This window comes from Oryzias melastigma, linkage group LG11, assembly GCF_002922805.2.
Source record: "Oryzias melastigma strain HK-1 linkage group LG11, ASM292280v2, whole genome shotgun sequence".
Taxonomy (NCBI): domain Eukaryota; kingdom Metazoa; phylum Chordata; class Actinopteri; order Beloniformes; family Adrianichthyidae; genus Oryzias; species Oryzias melastigma.
Genome location: NC_050522.1, coordinates 2,120,593 through 2,127,692, shown reverse-complemented (window position 1 = coordinate 2,127,692; position 7,100 = coordinate 2,120,593). Strand labels below are relative to the sequence as shown.

Sequence of the window (7,100 nt, the reverse complement as noted above, 5' to 3'; positions counted from 1 at the left end):
GGTGTGGGGATTGCCAGGTGCTCTCCCCCTGAGTACATTCCATCATTATCCACATTAGGAAACCATAAACACTCACCTGAGCACAGGTGTCAGCTCACCTTTGTACTAATAGTATGTGTGACAGAATGAAAGTCTTATTTGTGTCGGTTTGTATGATTAAGTGTGTGAGCTGCAGTTATATTGTGTACATTCTGACTAGTTTAGATGTGGAGACTATCTCAACCAAAAGGTGTGTGTGTAACTACAGAGTGTGTGTGTAGACAGGCCCCGCCCATTCTAGTTTATTATTTAGACCTGGATGTTTTATGATGTTGCTTCCCTCTGTTACCATCATCTTTTTTTTCTACCCCCCCCCCCGTTCACGGAAATGTGAACGGCGGCTCATTTGACCGCAGTTGGAAAGGATTGTAAATCAATGAAAGAGCTTTTTGATGTTAGCTTTGATTATTTTATCAAGAACTCTGAGAAACCAATGATTGAATGTATTGATCACAGTCAATAAACATTGGAGAATTAGCTAAAAGAGTCTTTGGTGAACTGGAAGGAGAAAGAATCAGGATTTTGGAGGAAGTTCTGTCCATGAAGATCTTCACTTCCTCGTCCAGCTGACATCCGGATCAGAACCATACGGCTGGACATTACCCAGATTGATGGATGTTTTTATGGAGCAGAGGGGAAGATTTATGCTAGTGAGACACAGAACTATCATAATCAGAATGCAAAAATTTCATACATGCGTCTTTAGATGTCAAAGTTTTTGTGACAAACCGGAAGAAAAAATGTCAGCGATAATGTGAAACCGTGAAAAAAGAAACACAAATACACAAGGAAAACACTGTATGTGGTTGATTATTTTCTTTCAGACTCTAAACTCCTATCAGTTCTCCATAAAGTGAAATGGGTCCAGATTTGGCTTCTTTCTCTGCTGTCACTCATTTCTGTAACGGTTTTCTCAGACGTCTGCAGTCATCCTCATCACATCGTAGGTTTTCTTCTTTCCACTTTCACTATTTGCATAACTATTGTTGTCTGAAACTTTCAGGAACGAACACAAACTCAAGTTAGACGTGTTATTCACTTCAATGTAAAACACTTTTATTTAAATAAAAGTTTTCTTTCTATTCTCCTCTGTTCAGAAACACTCAGATTTAACATGATTCACCAGTAAGACAAAATGATTTCAATCTCTTTTTTTTACTTTTAAAAACCAAAAACACTCGTTAACAAACTGAGTTTTTACTAAACTAATTTAAAGTTAACCTAAAGTTAACCAAACCTTGCATGTATTGAAGTGATTTTACGTGTTTTGCTTTTGAGTTCCCAGTTTGCCTTCATTTAGTAATGTTTGTTCAAATATTTGTGGGTTTTTTCTGGAGACATGCATGAAAGAAGTCAGATGTGCAGACAGACTAAATCCATGCTGACACGGCTGGAGACCCCAGCCGACCTCATTTTGCTGGAAGGCTCGCTCAGATGGACGGATGGGTAATTTGCTGCAGCGAACACAGCGCCCAAAACGGAGCGGAGGTCAATGAGCTCTTATGAGCGTCTGTCACTTCCAATGGTTATCAGAGGGGGGGCAGCACGAGTGTGTGTTTGACGAGACTTCCCGGTGCAGAATGACCGAGAGCTTCTCAACTAAAACTAAACTTCTGCTTACGGAGCCACGCTCCTTTTTTTATCATTTCATTCATATTTAATCCATTCTGCCTGACGAGCTGCTGCAGTTCGGTTGCCATGACTTCAGACCAAAGAGAGGAAAACAAAGATGATTCAGTTCAGTATCTGCAGAAGAAATTAATAGGAGGGCATCTTAAAATGCAACAGTGATGGTACCCTCGTGTCCCGCGGCTGCTGAGTCAGCATGGTCATCTTCTATAGATAGTTTCACCTAAAATAACAGTTATCTCCAGCCTGCAGCAGGAACACGAACCTGATCATCTTCACCTGAAGGAACCTTGATCCGTCTCCTTCCATGTAGATCCGCCCTAGTTGGGACCTCATCTGAGCCCCATGGCCTGTCCCATCAGCCAGCGGGGAGGTTGATTCACCAACCCCAAACCCACGGGACAGACCGCTTCACTCGACAGCCACAGGTCCTGCTCCTAACCCGGGTGGGAACCGGTTTAATAGGTCAGAAGGTCCGTCCTGGCCGGGACAATGAAAGCAACTTTTCATGTTAGGTTGTGGCGCGGCTAATGAACGTGCTCGCCAGACACGTCCATGGTAACCTCACTTAGCCGGGTCGGGAGACACCGTTACCAGCGGCCCACAGGGAGGGAGAGCCAGAAGATTTTTCTGCAGACAGCTACCCAACCGGCTGCCTTCCTGGACGAGCGTCCGCCGATGTCGGGGCTTTCCCGCCACCTCGGTCGCGGTACTTCCCTGACATCCCAGCCCTCGCCCCACCTCAGAAAGTCATAGTTAGTCCCACATGTCTGCCGCCTCTCTTTTGACTCCTGTCAAATTTCCTGCCACGTCCTGTCACGGAGCAATTAATTCATTCATTGTCACATCATGGATGATGACCAAGGTGTCAAACTGTCCTCTTGACCTCGTTTTCTTTTCTTTTTGTTCCTTCAGCTCATTAAAACCCTGGATTTGTCATTTTTGGGTCATCCTTCACTCAGACCCTAACACAAACATACAACACAAGACACAATGAGTCCACTATTTGTTACATTTCTCAAAAAGAGAGATTATTTGCTGAAAAAGGACTATTTATACTATCCCACCCCTTAAATGTTTATTTGTACCAATATAAGAAAACAACAGAAAATAACTTGATCTCTTTCCAATGCGATGTTGAGAAACAGTTTCCAGGATTGGATCTCTGCCCTGAAGAAGTCTTCCTCTGGGTCTTTAGGAGATCTTTGGCGTTCCAGAGCGGATGAGTGGGGAGATCAGGGCGGCGTGGAGGCTCACCTTCTGGATGCCCGAGCAGCAGCAGGTGTGAGGCATAAGGAGGACTTTCACACCTCACTTTGGGTTTCTGTCTGAACCTTTCTGTCTCGGACTCTTTTTGTGGCGCCTCGAGCAAAAGGAGGAGGACCTGCTTCCACAGCAGCAGCTCATCACCTCCAGATTCACCGCAATGCACAGTTGGTTCTCTGTCTTTTGTTATTCTCTTCTATTTGGGTTTGACTTTTTTGGAGCATCTCTGAGTTAGAGCTTCAAGAGAATCTTTGAAGAGTGTGAAATCCAACACAAATCAATGGCTGCTTCCTGCTGTGCCCCCACTCCTCTGCTCCTCCCCCCGCCCACTGGAGAAACGTCTCTTGCTTCACAACTGAGCTCAAATTGGATTTGAAGGCATCTTCAGGATGTGGGGTCACATCTTCCAGACTACGTCACGACCTCCGTCACTCCCACGTCAGCTGGGGTCCATGAGGGAGGGGTCGGTCACATCTCAGAGCCTGGTTTGGGAGGTGGAGATCCCAACACTGTTGACTGTGTTCAAATGAATGCAGACGTAACGCCGTTTCACAAACGCTGCGTCCGTCCTGATTGAGAAAAGCTAGTGAAGAAGAAACCTGGTGGTTTGATCCAAAAGAAACTTCTGGAGAAACTGTTCATCTGCTTTGATACTCAGATCAACAGAAGGTCACAGCAGTTTCAGAGTAAACTTCATCATTTTCACATCACTTCAGTTCTTACTGATCAGAATAGTATTTCAAACTTAAAGATTTCATTTATCAAATGTTCAATCCTCTGTGAAACACTATTTAAGCTGTTTCGGTGTTGTTGCTTTAAAGGCGGAGCTCTTATTGTGGAAGATTTAGCCTTAAAGGTACAAACCTGAAGCTAACTTTAGCGCACATATTCCAGGCAGATATTCCAACATATTCCAGGCAGAGTGTTTCTTTTTTGTATGTAGTGATATTCATGTGTGTAGATGGGGGGGGCAGAAATCACGTTTTGCCCAGGGTGCCATGTTACGACGGAGTATTAGGGCCACACAAAAAAAAAAGAATTAATATTACAAATTTTTCACATAAAATTACGACTTTAAATCTTGTAAATTTACGAGTTTTGTCTCCTAAATTTACAACTTTAGATCTCACAAATTTATGACTTTAAATCTCATAGATTTACAAGATTTTTTTTTGTAAATTTACATGTTTAAATCTCGTAAATGTACAACTTTAAATCTCGTAGATTTACAAGGTTTTTTTTTAGTAAATTTACGACTTTAAATCTCATAGATTTACAGTTTTTTTTTTAAATAAATTTACTACTTTAAATCTCGTAAATTTACAAAGGTTTTTTTTCGTAAATTTACGACTTTAAATCTTGTAGATTTACAAGTTTTTTTTCCCTAAATTTACGACTTTAAATCTTTAAATCTCGTAAATTTACGAGATTAAAAATAATAAATTTAGCCTGACTTCATAACTTTATGTTCGTAATTTAGCAGTTACGACTTTTTCCTCGTAAATGTACGAGATTTAAATACTCCGTCATACCATGTAGCTCTCTAACACGTTTTAAAAACAAACAGTCCAACATTGCTACACGTTAGCTGCAATAGCGTATTTACCAAACACCCATCCAAACATTCTGACACAGCTCCGTGTACCTTTCAAAACCACTTCGACATTAGTGCACACAGCCAAAGTTAGTCCATGTCGCTCCATATGGCTCGACGAGCCGCTTTTCTCCTTCACACTCTACTGGAATAACCATGTTAACGGTTGAAAAATTACAGCAAATCAAAGAACATAAACACTGGAGCTCTGGTGTTAAAGGGTTAATTAAAGGCTAGCTCTGAAGTTACGATCTCAGCGCCATCGGAGATTGCGTTTAAGCGACTATTTCCAATGAACGGTCTATGGAAAAACCCGTGTTCGTCCATCTCTACGTACATTTTTTAGACACTGTTCGGGCTCTACTTACAAAACACGTCCATCGAACATGTTGAAATTTGAATTATTTGCGCTGAAATTCCCTTTTCTCAGCTTCAGAATCCACTAGAGTTGCATTAATTGTGTAGTTCAAAGAATGTGTTATTCTGCTGTGGCTGGAAATGTGTCAAAAGGTTAAGCAAACAACAGTCCTTTTAAGTAAAAGATGTAAAAAGATCAAAAGAATACAATTTGAAACCTGTCATTTTGGGCGTTTTGAGCTTCCGTAGCCTCAGAGTCCCCTCCCACTCTACAGGCTGGAAACATGCTGCTGTTCCTGGCAGAACAAAGAGAAGCAGCCTGGATCTGTGCTGTGGGGCGCCTTCACAGTCTGCTGCAGCTAATTGGCTCCTCTGAGAGCCACCTCGTCCACTAACGCAGAGCCCTGCATGGAGACACAGCAGCAGCACAGGACCTCCCAGCCATCTGCTGGGGCCTCCTGCACCTCCACCAGCTCTGCGCTCCACAGTGGAGGTGCCGCCGGCCCGGCCGGGTGTTTGATCAACCAGACGTTTCCTGTCACAGCTGCTTTGAAAAGCTCCTTTCATGACTCACTCCTGACTTTAAGACACTTCTCTGGTGGTTTCCAGAAGAATGGAGTTCATTTCACAGAGAGATCTCTGTTTCATTTGTGCTTCATGGTACAATGTACTGTAACCCCAGTAATCTGAGTACTTCAGTATTCTGAATTAAAGTGTGATGCTGGCAGTCTCCATCAGAGTACACTTCTGTGAAGCACTGCTGACATCTAGTGGTGGGGAAGGGAAACTGCAGCTCCTGATTTGGATTTTCTTTCAACTTTCAAAGAAAATGTATGAGGTTTTTCTTTAAGTTTTTTTTTTTTATTTGTTTGTTTGTTTATAAATTATTTGTTTATGTATTGGTGGGATAATATTTGTCAAAGCAATAATCCATGAGACTCTAAAATAATCCACCACAAAAACGTGTTTTTTAACAGCTGTTTAAGTAGTTAAGGGGAAGATTTTAAATTATTTCAGGTGTTTTTCACTTCCTTAAAAGAAGGAAATAATATCCCACAATTACATAGTATTTTAGTCACATCACGAACATAATGATCCCCTGATCCAGTTTGTGTTCACACATGTATTAATCATTACAATGCTGAAATAGTTTCAGGGGTAAACTGTCTGAGGAACATCCAGAATTCTAACCTCTGACCTTTGAGGACAGAAAAGAAAAACTAAAGTTAAAGAGATTTGTAACCAGTAAGAAACGGTGAGGGGGGGGGCTCTGAGATTGTAATTCTCTCCACTAAGGAGATCTAGTCGCAAACAAACATGCGGCCAAACTACATTATTCTCCGTAAACAAAACAACAAAAATAATAAGTAAATAATATAACTGAGGCTCCGGCACCCCCGCGACCCCGAAGAGGGACAACGCGGTTAAGAAGATGGATGGATAATATAACTGGATATATTTTTTCTTTGTTCCTTTACAGAATATTTTACAGCAGATTTCAGTTCAGCCACACAGAACTGAAGAAGCTTCTTCACTAAAACAAAGTCTACAAACACAGAGCAGAACTTCGACACATTTAAATTCAGAAAGTTATTTGATTTTTAATTATAATCATATTTGTATATTTTTAATCAAAAACGTTTTTCTGTTGGTTAATTTCTTTGACAACAGATTGAGTTCAATCCCTTTCTTTGCTTTATGAAAATCAAGTTAACACACGGCTCTTAGAAATCTGACTACAGTAACAGAAACCTAGCAGTCTGGAGTCAATCTGGTTTTCTCTGCAGAAAAACACAATTCTGAACTTTTGCTGCAGATCATGGAACACCATGTTTCTGGTTCAAATAGGAAAAACCAAAACTTCAGAACAGAAACTCAATGCAGAGAGCTGCTTCCACCAGTAGAGGGTGAGGATAAACCTCTGACCGTCCATCATGTCCATCATGACCACCCGCTCAAGCATCCAAGAGGTCCAACTGCAGGTGATATGGTGGCAGTGATGGACCTGATGGACCTGATGGACCTGATGGACCTGATGGACCTGATGGTAATTCACAAATATGTTGTATATAGTGTTTAGTAAGATGGAAAACAAAAGGTTGAGACGTTCACCCAGTGAAAATGGACTCATTCTTTAGCTAAGCATGTACGCCTTCATGATTGAGATGACAGGTGTCAAAGTCAAGGCCCGGGGGCCGGATCCGGCCCTCCAGAT

The 7,100-nt window shown here is 41.7% G+C and overlaps 1 long non-coding RNA gene across 1 annotated transcript in view; it reads left to right on the top strand.

Annotated features, from left to right (window-relative positions):
* Positions 1 to 5,022: 5,022 nt before the first annotated feature.
* Positions 5,023 to 7,100, top strand: part of LOC112136326 — a 3,382-nt gene continuing 1,304 nt past the window's right edge. Inside the window, exon 1 of the long non-coding RNA XR_002917329.2 lies at positions 5,023 to 6,932. This is a non-coding gene — a long non-coding RNA (uncharacterized LOC112136326). The remainder of the gene's footprint in view (positions 6,933 to 7,100) is intronic.